General features: G+C 44.0%; 1 long non-coding RNA gene across 1 annotated transcript; it reads right to left on the minus strand.

The window, feature by feature from the left end:
* Positions 1-8,390: 8,390 nt before the first annotated feature.
* Positions 8,391-13,839, minus strand: LOC140486113 (uncharacterized). The gene is made up of 3 exons (XR_011962525.1): positions 13,825-13,839; positions 13,428-13,665; positions 8,391-8,555 (listed from the first exon to the last, which is right to left on the minus strand). It is a non-coding gene; the product is annotated as an uncharacterized lncRNA (long non-coding RNA).
* Positions 13,840-15,894: the final 2,055 nt, after the last annotated feature.

Raw genomic sequence — 15,894 nt, forward strand, 5'->3', positions numbered from 1 at the left:
ACCGCCCCTCCATACCCCTCTACCTTCTTCCTGCGCTGGGTTTCTCTGACAATGTCAATTTCACTTCCGATGTCAATTTCAATTCCTATGTCAATTTCACCGCACTGCGTTTTCTTTTTCCCCTCACGATCCGGGATCACCCTACTCTGTGCTTGCTGACCCTTTGTGTCGCAGAGAATTCTCCGCTCAGACTAGTGGGGTCATTACACAAGTGAAAATGTACAAACTGATAGTGAGAATGCTACTGTTCTACATTGGTGATTGGTTTATCAACAAGTCACAAACATTCTGCGTTTCTGGTATCAACAGGAGGATATAAACTGTTGTTATAATGGAAATTAAAGTCTATGTACTTGTTACAGATTTGAGCATTAAATAAAATCACTTCTGTGACCTCTAAATAGGAGTTAAAAATCACACAACATTAGGTTATAGTCCAACAGGTTTATTTAGAAGCACGAGGTTTCAGAACGCTGCATGTTCATCAGATGGTTGTGGAGAATAAGGTTGTAAGACACAGTTTGGAGCAAAAGTTTACAGTGTGATGTAACTGAAATTATATATTGAAAAAGACCCAGATGTTTGTTAAGTCTGTCATCTGTTAGTATGACCATGTTAGTTTCACTTATTTCATATGTAAATTGCAAAACCTGGTATGACATCCAGCTTTCTGATTCTTGTTGGAGGAGGATTCATCTGACGTAAGTGAAGTATTCCATCACTGTGTTGACTTACACCTTGTAGATGTGGGAAAGAGTTTGTGGATTTAAGAGGCAAATACTTACTCACACACAAATATCTGAAGGATTCTATCAAAAATAAGACATCTACATACTAAAAATTAAAATAAAAAGCCTTATAATAAGATTTTGAATTAAAAGTTATGTCCCAGAATCCAGCATTTCTATTCTTGAGCATGTTGTTTCATAACAGCAGTGCGGGCAGTAATGTTCAATATGGAGATGTGAGGAAATGATGGTACATTGATATTCTCACCACATCAATACTCTCGAACCCTACATTAATGCTTTGGGGACAGGGGTTCAAATCCTACCATGGTAGATGGCATAATATAAATTCAATAAAAATCTGGAATAAAAAGCAAGTCCAAAATCAATCATGTAAATAATGCTGATTGTCATATAAATCAAACACGTCTGGTTCACTAATGTTTATTTAGTAATGATTTGGAAATGCCAGTGTTGGACTGGGGTGTATAAAGTTAAAAATCACACAACACCAGGTTATAGTCCAACAGGTTTAACTGGAAGCACTAGCTTTCGGAGCACTGCTCCTTCATCAGGTTTATTTCATAGTCATCCTTATCTAGCCTGGCCTACAAGTCACTAAAGACCCACTGCAATGTAGCTGACTCATAACTACTCTGTGGGCCGAGTCAGTAACATTTACACTCCCTGTAAAGGAATATAAATCTTATACCTCCTAGCTTCTGGAGTAGAGTCAATGAGGGGCCACTTGTGGTGCAGTGTGTGTCCTACCTCAAAGGCAGGAAACCCAAGTTTACGCCCTCACTACTCCAGAGCTATGTCATAACATTACATTACCGACAGGGTGGAAACAGGCTATTTGGCCCAACAAGTCCACACCGACCCTCTGAAGAGCAACCCACCCTGACTACTGCACCTAACCTATGGGTAATTTAGCATGACCAATTCACCTGACCTGCACATCTTTGGACTTTGGGAAGAAATCGGAGCACCCAGAGGAAACCCACGCAGACATGGGGAGAAGGCACAAGCTCCACACAGTCACCCAAAGCAAGAATCAAATCCAGGTCTCTGGCACTGTGAGGCTAACCACTGAGCCACCGTGCCGCAACATCTCTGAAGAGGATGGTTAAGAAATATCTAATATTGATAAACTCCAGTCCCAAACAGACATTTAGACTCACAGACATTTGCAGCCCATTATTTCTGTGATGTGACTCTTAATACCATTTTCCAATAGTTGGCCTGTATCTAAATATGACTTCATGATAAGGTAATGTCTCACTCAACCACCCTTTGAAGCAGAGCCAAAATGTGTGGTGCTGGAAAAGCACAGCAGGTCAGGCAGCATCCGAGAAGTAGGAGAGTCAAAATTTCAGACATAGGCATTCAATCAGGACATTCCTGATGAAGAGCTTATGCCCAAAATGTCGACTCTCCTGCTCCTCGGATGCTGCCTGACCTGCTGTGCTTTTCCAGCATCATGGTTTTTGACTTTGACCTCCAGCATCTGCAGTCCTCACTTTCTCCCACCTTTTGAAGCAGTGACTCTCTCGACTCTCTCTGCTCTGAGTGAAAATAATTCTCATTCACTCTCCTCTCGGTCTTCGATCTTAAATCAATGCTCCCTGGTTATTGATCTATCTAGTAATGGGAAACATTCCCTCCCATCCTTATCTATGTCTCACACAACCTTGCATGTTTCTATAAGATCCTCTCCCAATCTTTACTGCTCCAAGAAAATCAACCACTGTCTCTCCAAACTTTTCTCATTGCTCAGACCCTGAGTCCAGGTGATATCCTGGTAAATTTCCCAATGCTGTCACATCCTTCTTATAATATGGTGACCAGACTGCAAAAAACATAAAGCTAGCACATAAAACATAAATTTAGGGGAGAGTGGGCTAGGTTTATTGGGCATATGGACAAAAAGCTATGGTGACAAATAGAAAGCTGGAAACATTGAAAGCAACAATTGAAAAATATTCAACAACAAAAAAAAATCAATTTAAAAACAAAACCCCACTAGGAAAGGTCCACCATGGCCTTCTAAGGAAGACAAAGATAATATTTGAAAGAAGGTGCAAAAAAATGTGGCCATAGAATCATACAGCACAGAAACTGACCCTTTGGTCCAACTCATCCAAGCTGACCAGGTTTCTTAAAGTGAACTAGTCCCATTTGCCTGAATTTGGCCCACTTCCCTCTGAACCTTTCCTAATCGTGTACTGTCCAATGTCTTTGAAATGTTGTGAACTATACCTGCATCCACCACTTCCTACGGCAGTTTGTTCCACACCTGGACCACCTTCTGTGTGAATAAGTTGTCATTCAGTTCCTTGTTAAATCTTTCTCTTCTCACCTTTAAAATATGCCCCAAGTTTTGAAGTCCCCCAACTGAGGAAATAACTTTTCTATTCACCTTTTCTATGCCCCTTTATAAGGTCATCCCTCAACCTCCTACATGCCAGTGAAAACCATTCCAGTCTCCCCTTATAACTCAAATCCTTCAGACACAACAACATCATGATAAATCTTTTCTAAACCCTCTCCAATTTAATAATATCCTTCCTATATCAGGGTGACCAGAAATTTGCACTGTCCTCCCAAGAGGACTTACCAATGTCTTGTACAAAATGATGTCCCAACTCCTATATTCAATGGTCTGAGCAATGATGGCAAGCAAGCCTTCTTAAACCTCTTGTCTACCTGTGACACAACTTTCAAAGAACTATGTACCTGAACCCCTAGATCTCTGTTCTACAACAGTACTCGGGGTGCTACCATTAATTATAAATCCTGTCCAGGTTCACTTTATCAAAATGCATTTATTCAAATTAAATTCCAACTGCCACTCAGCCTGTTGACCCAACCGATCAAAATTCTACTGTACTCTTGGCGAATTTCCACTATCGACTCCACCACCAGTTTTGGTGTCATCCACAAACCTACTAATCCTTCCTCCTAAACTCTCATCCAACTCGAAGTTCTTGAGAAGATTTGTAGCTCAGGTTGTAGACTTGTTCGCTGAACTGGTAGGTTTGATTGCAGGCATTTCGTCATGGGAAGCATCATCAGGGCGCCTCTAGTGAAGCATTGGTAGATTAGATTAGATTACTTACAGTGTGGTAACAGGCCCTTTGGCCCAACAAGTCCACACCGACCCACCGAAGCGCAACCCACCCAGACCCATTCCCCTACATTTACCCTTCATTTAACACTACGGGCAATTTAGCATGGCCAATTCACCTAACTGCACATTTTTGGATTGCGGGAGGAAACTGGAGCATCCGGAGGAAACCCACGCAGACACGGGGAGAATGTGCAAACTCCACACAGAGAGTCACCTGAGACGGGAATCGAACCCAGGTCTGCTGGCGCTGTGAGGCAGCAGTGCTAACCACTGTGCCACCCATTTCCTGTGTTCTTCCCACTTGATATTTGTGTGTTTGCTGAGGTAGGTGGTAACATTTCTGGTAATGTTTCTTAGTGGTTGGAATATGGGATCTGACTCAAAATGTTTGTTCATGGAATGCCAGGTTGAGTGCCAGACCTCCAGGAATTTCTGTGCATTTCTTTGCCATACGTCAAGGACATTTCTGAAACAAACACCAGACTACTCTGACCCCTAGGTATTATGGTAGCCCGCAAATCAGCAATTACGCTACAACAGCTACTGATGAGCATAAAGGATCCCATACCTGCAACTAACAGAATCAACATTATATACAAAATACCATGGAAAGATTGCCACAAAAGGCACACTGGAAAAAAAACTAGCCATCAGGATACATGAACACCAACTAGCCACCAAGATATATGATCAACTATCACTTGTGTCCATACACATGGACAATGAAGGAGACCAATTTGACTGGGACACACGTACCTATCCACGGACAAGCCAAAGACATGCATGGGAATCCCTGAAGGCCTGCCACTCAACCTTGAACTCCATTAACAAACATGTAGAATTATACCCCATACACCAACAACTAAGAAACAAAACCAGATATGAAACAACCCACCTCAGCAAACCGGAAGACATAAATAACAACCAGGACAGAACACCAACGCTTCACGGGAGATGGACTGATTATGTTACCTGATACGGTGTTGAAAAGTCTGCAAACAAACTTTCCAACAAGCAAGTCAACAACCTCTGATCCAAATCGTTTTGATGAACAGCAGTGGACCCAGCACCGAAACTTGCTGAACACCACTGGTTACCAGCATCCAGTCTAAAAATAACTCTACAATCTTCCTCTGTTTTCTATTGTCAAGCTAATTTTGTATCCAATTGTATCCCATGTGATCTAACTATACTAATTAGTCTACCATGTAGAACATTATCAAAGGTTTTACTAAAGTCTATGTCAACAACATCTAATGCTCTACTTTTATTAATCCTTTTAATTACGTCCTCAAAAACCTCAATCAAATTGATGGGACACAATTTCCCAATCACAAAGCTATGCTGACTAACCTTAATCTGTCTTTACCTCTCCAAATGCAATGTATTTTATAATTTTATTTTTATAAATATGATATTTTATAATCTCTTCAACAACTGGCTCGAGGGAAGAAGACAGTGTGCTGACGCATGATTGCCTTCAGATTGGGGGCGTGTGACCAGCAGTGTGCCACAAGGATCAGTGCTGGGTTCATTGCTTTGTGTCATTTATATAAATAATATGGATGTGAAGTGTCGTTAGTCAGTTTGCAGGTGACCGCAGAATTGGAGGTGTAGTGGACAGCGAAGAAGGTTACCTCAGATTACAACAGGATCTTGACCAGATGGGCCAATGGGCTTAGGAGTGGCAGATGGAGTTTAATTTAGATAAATGTGAGGTGCAGCATTTAGGAAAGGCAAATCAGGGCAGGACTTGTATACTTAACACTAAGGTCCTGGGGAGTGCTGCTGAACAAACAGACCTTGGAGTGCAGGTTCATAGTTCTTTGAAAGTGGAGTCGCAGGTAGATAGGATAGTGAAGGTGGTGTTTGGTCAGAGCATTGAGTAAAGGAGTTGGGAGATCATGTTGCGGCTGTACAGGACCTTGGTTAGGCCACTTTTGGGATACGGTGTGCAATTTTGCTCTTCCTGCTATAAGATGGATGTTGTGAAACTTGAAAGGGTTCTGAAAAGACTTACAAGGATTTTGCTAGGGTTAGAGAGTTTGAGCAAAAGGGAAAGGCTGAATGGGTGGGGCAATTTTCATTGGAGTATCTGAGGCTGGGCGGTGACCTTTTCGAGGTTTATAAAATCATGCAGGGGCGTGGATAGGACAAATAGACAATGTCTTTTCCCTGAGATGGGGGAACTCCAGAATTAGAGGGCATAGGTTGAGGGTGAGAGGGGAGATATTTAAAAGGGACCTAAGAGGCAACTTTTCCACATAGAGGGTGGTGCATGTATGGAGTACGCTGCCAGAGGAAGTGGTGGAAGCTGGTACAATGACGACATTAAAAGGCATCTGGATGAGCACATGAATAGGAGGCATTTAGATGGATCTGGACCAAGTGCTGGCAAATAGAACTAGATTAGTTTAGGATATCTGGTCAGCATGGATGAGTTGGACTGGAAGGGTCTGTTTCTGTGCTGTACATCTCTATGACTCTATAACTCCATGTGGCACCGATGACAGATTCACTGGTCTATAGTTCCCTGGCTTCTCCTTCGAGCCTTCCTTAAATTAAAGGCACATTAGTTGACCTGCAGTCCTCTAGTGCCCCATAGATATCTATGGTAGGGGGCCCACAATTTCTTCTCTGTCTATCCACAACGTCCTGGGATACACTTGATCAGGTCCCAGAGATTTATCCACGTTTAAGTGTTTTTAAGATTTCCAGCACCTCCTCTTCTGTAATGTGGATTGTTTTCAAAACATCAATATTTATTCTCAGTTCTCTCGCCTTCATGTTTCTCCACAGTAAAAACTGGCACAAAATTTAGTATGCCTGCCATCATCTGTGGTTCCACACAAAGATAACCTCATCCATCTTTAAGGTGCCTTATTTTTTCCTTAGCTGCTCTTAACATATGCGTTTAATCTCTGGATTACTGTTAACCTTATCTGCCATGGCAATCTCATCTCCTTTTGTCTCCTGATTTCCCTCTTAATAATGGACCTATCTATCTTTCTTGAAATACTCTTCAAAGGATTCACTTGATCCCAGTTGTCTATACCTAACATATGCCTCCTTATACTTGTTCAAACAGAGCCTCAATGAAGGCGGCATTTGGTATACATGCCGTTATTGCATAGTGCATTGAGTATAGACTTTGGGAGGTCATGTTGCAGCTGTACAGGACATTTGTTAGGCCATTATTAAAATACTGTGCGCAATTCTGGCCTCCCTGCTATGAGAAGGATGTTGTGAAATTTGTAAGGGTTTAGGAAAGTTTTACAAGGATGTTGCCAGGATTGGAGGATTTGAGCAATAAGGAGAGGTGGAATACACTGGGGCTATTTTCCATGGGGGCTGAGGGGTGACCTTACAGAGGTTTATAAAATCATGAGGGGCATGAATAGGGTAAATGCACAAGGTACTTTCCTCGGGGTGGGCGAGTCAAAAGCTTGAGGGCACAGGTTTAGCATGAGAGGGGAAAGATTTAAAAGGGGCAGTTTTTTCACGCAGAGGGTGGTGCATGTATCGAATGAGCTGCCTGAGAAATTGTTGGAGGCTAGTACAATTACAACACTTAAAAGGCCTCTGGATGGGTATATGAATAGGAAGGGTTTAGAGGGATATAGGCCAAGTGCTGGTGAATGGGACTAGATTAATTTAGGGTATCTGGTTGGCATAGACGAGTTGGACCGAAGTCTGTGCTGTATGTCTCTATGACTTTATGTCTTCATCCACTGTACCGGCATTTACCAGCTTTACTCTAACAGGAACATAATGGTGTCCAGAAAGAAAAGCACTGCCAAGATGCTGCAGGGATTAAAATCCCAAGTTTGTGATGATTTTTGCATCCCCAGGATTAAGAGGCGATTGGTGAAATCTCTCTTTTTCTGGAACAGTCTCAGTGGAATGGAATTTTTTTTTAGTCACTTGTGGGACATGAGCATCACTAGCTGGCCAGCATTTATCACCAGTGCCCAGTGGCTCTTGAGAAGTTGGTGATGAGCTGCCTTCCTGAATTGCTGTAGTCCATGAGATATAGGTAGACCCCTCAGGGAGGGAATTCCATGATTTTGACCCAGCGACAGTGTAGGAATGGCAATATATTTCCAAGTCAGGATGGCGAGTGTCTTGGAGTGGAACTTGAGGGGTTGGGGTTCCATGTATCTGCTGCCCTTGTCCTTCTAAATGGAAATGGTCATGGATGCTTAGATATCTATTTATCTGTCTCTTCACCTTCAGGGATCTGTGGGCAAGACCCCTGTTCCTCTGAGTTTCCTAGTGTCCTATCATTCACTGAGTACTCCCCTTGTCTTGTAACACAGGAACAGGAGATCATTCCGTTCCTCAATCCTGTTATACAGGAACAGGCAGGAGACCAGTCAGTCCCCCAGCAGATAAGATCAGTGAGCTCAGAATAAACCTTGGCTGATGGTAGGGAGATGGAGCAATCTGGGATCATCTTGCTGTGTGTGAAGCCTGCACCCTCACCCCGCATCCCTTATGACAACCCGTGAAAAGAATGAGTTCTGAAGTCAGACAGAATCTTTTGCTTTATTTAGGAATCGAAACGAACTTGTTGCGATGCCTTTGCCCCATCTCACCTTCGTTCCTAAATTCCCATGCGTCGACTGGTACACTCTCCGTGGTTCGCTGAGGATCAGCCCACTGTCTTTTAGTGCAGAGCGGAATCGCTGGACCTGCAGAGCACAGAGAGATGGAGATGAGGTGAGTTTATTCGCTGATAGCCCCTTGCTGCCCTCCCTCTCTCTACCCCACAAGGTAGCTGTCCCTTCTCTGCCCAATCCTGAGGCAGTGATTCTTCTCCTACTGTCAAATCTACCCTCTTCTTCTGTAATACCTCTCCCAGACAACTATCCCTATGGGATTGTGATTCCTACCTCAATCGATGAGCCTAAAAAAATTCTGATTGTTTCCTCCTCCCCCACAACATTTCTTTCATTATTCCAGGGTTTTGTGATTGCTATTTCGACTGACAAACTCCCATTTTTATCCCAGGTTAAAACTCAGTTTAGAAGATTGCGATACTGCAGACTTGAACTGTTTCCTGAGATGTAAGGGACAAGGAGAAATTGTTATGAAGGAATTAAAGGCAACATGCCAATTAACCATCCCTGGGAGAAAAAGGAGTCAAAGCAACATAAATAACCCGTTTCCAGGGTTAGCAAAGTTAATTGTTTGACAACCAGCTGTCTTGTGACTAATAGGTAATTAATATTCCCTGCATGAGGGATGTACTGAAGTGAAGGGGTTACTGGCACAACATGCAATGTTTTGAATAGAAAGTTGGCATCAAGTGTAACAAGGAACAGAAAAGCTACTCCCAATAAGAAGGCAATCCAAAGACTTGAATACTCCAGAATCAATATTGTGGATGAACAAATCTAAAGGAGCATCAATCATGTCACATCACAAGGCAGAAAATTCTAGTAGATTTCAGATTCAGGATTCCTCAGCAGCAGAACTCTGAAGAACGGCACTGTACAAGGATGATACCCTGGACATCCAAAGACAGACATTGTAGGTCGGAATCGTAGCTAAATTCCACCATGAATCAGGTAATACCCAAGCTGGGTTGTGAGGCCTAACTCGCTGACCGGAGGTCCTTATTTTGGCTGCCACGTGCAATAAAGATTAAGTACAGACTAACCTCAATTATCCGTATTTCAGATTATCCGAACAAGGTCTCAAGGTCAAATAAAAATATTACATCAAAGAGGTAGGTGAATTTGGATTGCCTGTACTGAAGAACATGTGAAAACACTGGCAAAATCAAAGAAACACAATCACCTCAAGCAACAATGAGTGGAGTTTTTGGTTTCACGTAAGGATTATTTACACAGTCCTTTTCAAACGTAAGTGCTTTAGTTCCGTCACTTTACTGGGCAGTTCTTGAAATAAATTGCCGAGAAAGTAAACATGCGCAAGGCAGTGCTTCTGATTTCCTACTGTGACACTGAGTTCACAGAAACTTGACAAATGCTCTTGTGATTGTAGAAGCTGTTCAGGACCTTGCTTCATGCAGGGATTTCATATATTTATGTGATGTTAAGGGTTTAAGTCCTTCTCAGTTTAACCTGCAATTTGCAGAATGCAAAGATTAGTTTGTTCAAATAGCAGACTCATCAAAATTATTGATTGAAACAAACTGTCTGGTAGAGCACTGCAATCCGAACGAGAAGGTGCTCGCCCAACTCATTCAGATAATAGAGGTTCCTCTGTTTTAATACTGGATTGTCTTGGAGTTTCCTTAGTAAGTAGCCAAATTAAAGGTAGCTTGTGGTAATTCACCCACAAGATCTAATTGAAGTTTGTAAGATGCTAAAGGAGATTAACAAAGTAGACGCAGAGAAGATGTTTCCCCTTGTGGGGCAATGTAGGTTAAGAGGCTGAAAGATTTGGGAGGATGTACTGCAACATTGAGTCAAAGTTAAAATCAGATCGGCCATGATCTTATTGAATGGCAGAGTAAGCTGTAGGAGCTGAGTGGCTTCCTTACGGTCCTCGTTCATATGAGAGGTCATCGTTTTAGGCTTAACATGTGGCACGTTTAATAATAGACATGACGAGGGTTGGTACCTGGGACTTCGATGTTGTGGCCATTACAGAGACGTGGGTAGAACAGGGACAGGAATAGCTGTTGCAGGTTCCAGGGTTTAAATGTTTTTGTAGGGTCAGAGATGGGGGTAAAAGAGGGGGAGGTGTGGCATTGCTTGTCAAGGATAGTATTACAGCAGTAGAAAGGGTGATGGAGGAAGACTTGCCATCTGAGGTAGTGTGGGCGGAGGTTAGAAATAGGAAAGGTGAGGTCACCCTGTTAGGAGTTTTCTACAGGCCTCCTAATTGTCCGAGAGAAGTAGAGGAAAGTATTGCCAGGATGATTCAGGAGAAGAGTGAAAGTAGCAGGGTGGTTGTTATGGGGGACTTTAACTTCCCAGATATTGACTGGGAAAGCTATAGCTCGAGTTCGTTAGATGGGTCGGTGTTTGTCCAATGTGTGCAGGAGGGTTTCCTGACACAATATGTAGACAGGCCAACAAGAGGTGAGGCTATACTGGATTTGGTTCTAGGTTATGAACCAGGCCAGGTGTTAGACTTGGAGGTAGGTGAGCACTTCGGGGGCAGTGACCACAACTCGGTGACTTTTACTCTAGTGATGGAGAGGGATAAGTGTGCACTGCAGGCCAACAGTTATAGCTGGGGGCAGGGAAATTATGATGCGATGAGGCATGACTTAGGATGCGTGGATTGGAAAAATAGGCTTCAAGGGAAGAACACAAATGATATGTGGAGATTGTTCAAGGAACAGCTAATGGGTGGCCTTGATAAGTATGTACCAGTCAGGCAGGGAGTAAAGGGTCTTGTGAGGGAGCCATGGTTTAATAAGGAATTGGAATGCCTTGTGAAAGGGAAGAGGGCGGCCTAAGGTTCAGTTGGGGCGATTGAGAGTTATAAGGTAGCCAGGAAGGATCTAAAGAGAGAGCTAAGAGCAGCGAGAAGGGGTAATGAAAAGTCCTTAGTTGGTAGGATTAGGGAAAACCCAAAGGCTTTCTACATGTATGTCAGGAATAAAAGGATGACTAGGGTAGGTATCGGTCCAGTCACGGATAGGAGTGGGAAGTTGTGTGTGTGGAGGTGGAGGAGATTGGTGAGACACTGAATCAAAACTTTTCTTCAGTATTCACTCAGGAACAGGACACTGTTGCTGATGTGAATATTGAGTCACAAGTGATTAGAATGGATGGCCTTGAGGTACGTAGGGAAGAGGTCGGGGGAATACTGGAAAGGATGAAAATAGATAAGTCCCCTGGGCCTGATGGCATTTATCCTAGGATCCTCTGGGAAGCTAGTGAGGAGATAGCGGATCCATTGGCCTTGATTTTTATGTCGTCATTGTCTACGGGAATAGTGCCAGAAGACTGGAGGATAGCAAATGTGGTCCCCTTGTTCAAGAAGGGGAGCAGGGATAGCCCGAGTAACTATAGGCCAGTGAGTGTCACTTCTGTTGTGGGCAAAGTCTTAGAGAGAATTGTAAGGGATAGGATTTAATGAACATCTGGATAGGAATAATGTGATCAAGGATAGTCAGCATGGCTTTGTGAAGGGCAGGTCGTGCCTCACAAACCTTATTGAATTCTTTGAGAAGGTGACCAAGGAAGTGGACGAGGGTAAAACAGTAGATGTGGTGTATATGGATTTTAGCAAGGCGTTCGATAAAGTATCCCATGGCAGGCTAATGCAAAAACTACGGAGATATGGCATTAAGGGTGCATTAGAGGCTTGGATTAGGAATTGGATGGCTGGAAGGAGACAGAGGGTAGTAGTTGATGGTATAGTTCATCTTGGAGCGCAGTTACTAGCGGTGTTCCAGAAGGATCTGTTTTGGGACCATTGCTGTTTGTCATTTTTATAAATGACCTGGAGGAGGGGCTTGAAGGCTGGGTGAGCAAGTTTGCGGATGACACGAAAGTCTGTGGAGTTGTGGACAGCGAAGAAGGATGTGGCAGGTTACAGCGCGATATAGATAAGTTGCAGAGCTGGGCAGTAAGGTGGCAAATGGAATTCAATGTAGCTAAGTGTGAAGTCATTCACTTTGGTAGGAGTAACAAGAAGATGGATTACTGGGCTAATGGTAGACTACTTGGTAGTGTGGATGAGCAGAGGGATCTTGGTGTCCATGCACACAGATCTTTGAAAGTTGCCACCCAGGTAAATAGTGCTGTGATGAAGGCATATGGTGTACTGGGCTTTATTGGTAGAGGAATTGAGTTCCGGAGTCCTGAGGTCATGTTGCAGTTGTATAAGACTCTGGTGTGGCCTCATCTGGAGTATTGTGTGCAGTTTTGGTTGCCATACTATAGGAAGGATGTGGAGGCATTGGAACGAGTGCAGAGAAGGTTTACCAGGATGTTGCCTGGCATGGTAGGAAGATCATTGAGGAAACGCTGAGGCACTTGGGGACTTTTCTCATTGGAGAAAAGAAGGTTTAGGGGAGATTTGATAGAGGTGTACAAGATGATTAGGGGTTTAGATAGGGTTGACAGTGAGAACCTGTTTCCGCGTATGGAGTCAGCTGTTACGAGGGGACACAGCTTTAAATTAAGGGGTGGTAGGTATAGGACAGATGTTAGGGGTAGATTTTTTACTCAGCGGATTGTGAATTCATGGAATGCCCTGCCAGTAGCAGTGGTGGACTCTCCCTCTTTATGGTCATTTAAGCGGGCATTGGACAAGCATATGGAGGTTATTGGGCTAGTGTAGGTTAGGTAGGCTTCGGTCGGCGCAACATCGAGGGCCGAAGGGCCTGTACTGCGCTGTATTTTACTATGTTCTATGTTCTCATAAGGGGATTTGCTTCTCCAGAGTGTGACAGTCACTGAATAAATTTGAGGTGGTAGACAATTTTTTAGTCAGTAATGGTTTCAAGACAGTGGGCAGGACTGTGGAGTTGAGGCCGGATGCAATCAGCCACAATCCTGTTTAAGTGAATCACCCATCTTTCCTCCTAAACTAATCAGGACCCTCATTCTCTTAAATTTCTCGGGACTTACCGACTCTGCCCGGTATTCCCAAGGGATAGCCCGGAATTGGAGGTAGCCGATCCCGGCCTCAAGGCAGCGTTGAGCTAGCACACGGCCCACAGTCTCGGCTGCAGTGACGTCCCGGGTGCTGTATAGGTGCTTCTTGATGGACCACTCTTGGGTCGAAGCTGAGATGACCACCTCGCCCTGACTGCTTGCTGCCTGCACACAGGCTGTGACGTGCCTCTGGCTCTTCCTGAAACGCAAGCTGGCATCAGGCAGTAGAGAGAGAGAAAAATCAATGACAAAGGAAATGAGAGATATCAGCAGCAAATCATCCTGTGAGACACCACTTACCAGAACTGCACTCCCCTACTCCAGCCCCAACACACTGGTATGCTTCCAAACAAAAACGTGGAAAACTTACCCGAACGTGTCGATATCAAATCAATGGTGCGATGAAGACAAGTTCAGCGAATGGGCAAATGCAAGGTGGTATAATATATTTCAACGAGAGGTCCGGTAGCAAAAACAGGAAAAAAAATGAATGTTGATCAACTGAGAAAGGAGACGCTACAAGAGCAGGGTGTCCCTCATACACGCAAGTCTTTGAAAGTTAGTGTTGCCGGAGCAGCAGGCAGTGAAGGTACGTTGGCTTTGATGGTGAGAGGATTGGATTACAGGAGCAGAGATGCCTTTCTACAATTGTACAGTGTGAGTCCATACCGTGGTGTATCGCGTGCAGTTTTGGGTTTCTTATCTGAGGAAGTACACAGGGTAGCACTAAGGAGGAATGCCTCCATCTACAGAGTGGAGAGCTTGTGGAAGTCTCTGCAGCAAAAAAACATTACATGAGGCTAAAACATCACATAGACATAGAGTCAAAGGCAGAGACAGCACGGCAACAGACCCTTCAGTCCAACTCATCCAAGCCTATCAGATTAATCTAATCCCATTTGCCAGTCTTTAGCCCATATGCCTCTAACAACTTCCTATTCATATACCTATCCAAATGCATTTTAAATGTTGTAATTGTACCAGCCTCCACCACTTCCTCTGGCAGCGCATTCGATACACATACCACCCTCTGCATGAAAAAAGTTGCCCCTTAGGTTCCTTTTAAATCTTTTCCCTTTCCTCTAGTTTTGGACTTCCCTACCCTGAGAAAACACCCAGGCTATTCACCCTATCCATACCCCTCTTGATTTTTGAAACCTCCATATGTGTCAACCCTCCGCTCCAGGGAAAAAACATTCCTAACCATTCGGCCTCTCCCTATAGCTCAAACCCTCCAATCCTGGTAACGCTCTTGTAAATCTTTTCTGCACCCTTCAACTTGAACAGCATCTTCCCTACTGCAGGGGGACCAGAATTGAACGCAGTATTCCAAAACTGGCCGAACCAATATCCTGTCCAGTCACAGCATGACATCCCAATACTCAATGCACTGACCAATAAAGGCAAGTGTATTAAATGCCTTCTTCACTACTTTATCTACTTGTGACTCCACTTTCAAGGAACTGAGTGAATCTGCACCCCCAGAACTTTGTTCAGCAACACTGCCAAGACTTTACCATTAAGTGTCCAAGTCCTGTCCTGATTTGCCTTGCCAAAAATGTAGTACCTCACATTTATCTAAACTAAATTCCATCTACCATTATTCAGTTCATTTGCTCAACTGATCAAGGTCCTGTTGTACTCTGGAGAAAGTGAGGACGGCAGATGCTGGAGATCAGAGTCAAGAGTGTGGTGCTGGAAAAGCACAGCAGGTCAGGCAGCATATGCGGAGCAGGAGAATCAACTTTTTGAGCATAAGCTCTTCATCAGGAATGAGGCTTGTGGGTCGGGGCTGAGAGATAAATGGGAGGGGGGCTGGGGTTGGGAGGAGGTAGCTGGGATTGGGAGGAGGTAGCTGGGAAAACGATAGGTGGATGAAGTTGAGGGAGGTGATAGGTTAGAGGGGGCAGTGATGGACGGTCCGGAGGGTGGTGCTGAGTTAGAGCCTTGGGACTGGGACTAGGACTGGGACTGGGTTGGGGGCGGGGGGCACGGATGAGGAAACTGTTGAAATCCATGTTTATCCCGTGTGGTTGCAGGGTCCCAAGGCAGAATGAGGCATTCCTCCTCCAGGCTCTTGAGTAGTGTTTGGACAAATAGGCAGAAAAATAGCCACTAGGATACATGAACAAATAGCCACAAAAAGACACGACTCATTCTCACTAGTATCCTTACATACAGATGAGGAAGGACACCACTTCGACTGGGACAACACATCCATCCTAGGACAAGCCAAACAGAGACACGCATGAGAATTCCTAGAAGCATGGCATTCCAACCAGAACTCAATCAACACACACATTGACTTGGACCCCATTTACCATCCCCTGAGTAAAAAAACAGGAAATGACATCACCAACCCAAGGAAACTTGAAGACATAAATAGAAAGCGGGACGTAACACCAGCACTTCACCAGAGGCTCATTGATGATGTTACCCA

The sequence above is a fragment of the Chiloscyllium punctatum genome, chromosome 15 (genome assembly GCF_047496795.1).
Source record: "Chiloscyllium punctatum isolate Juve2018m chromosome 15, sChiPun1.3, whole genome shotgun sequence".
Classification (NCBI taxonomy): domain Eukaryota; kingdom Metazoa; phylum Chordata; class Chondrichthyes; order Orectolobiformes; family Hemiscylliidae; genus Chiloscyllium; species Chiloscyllium punctatum.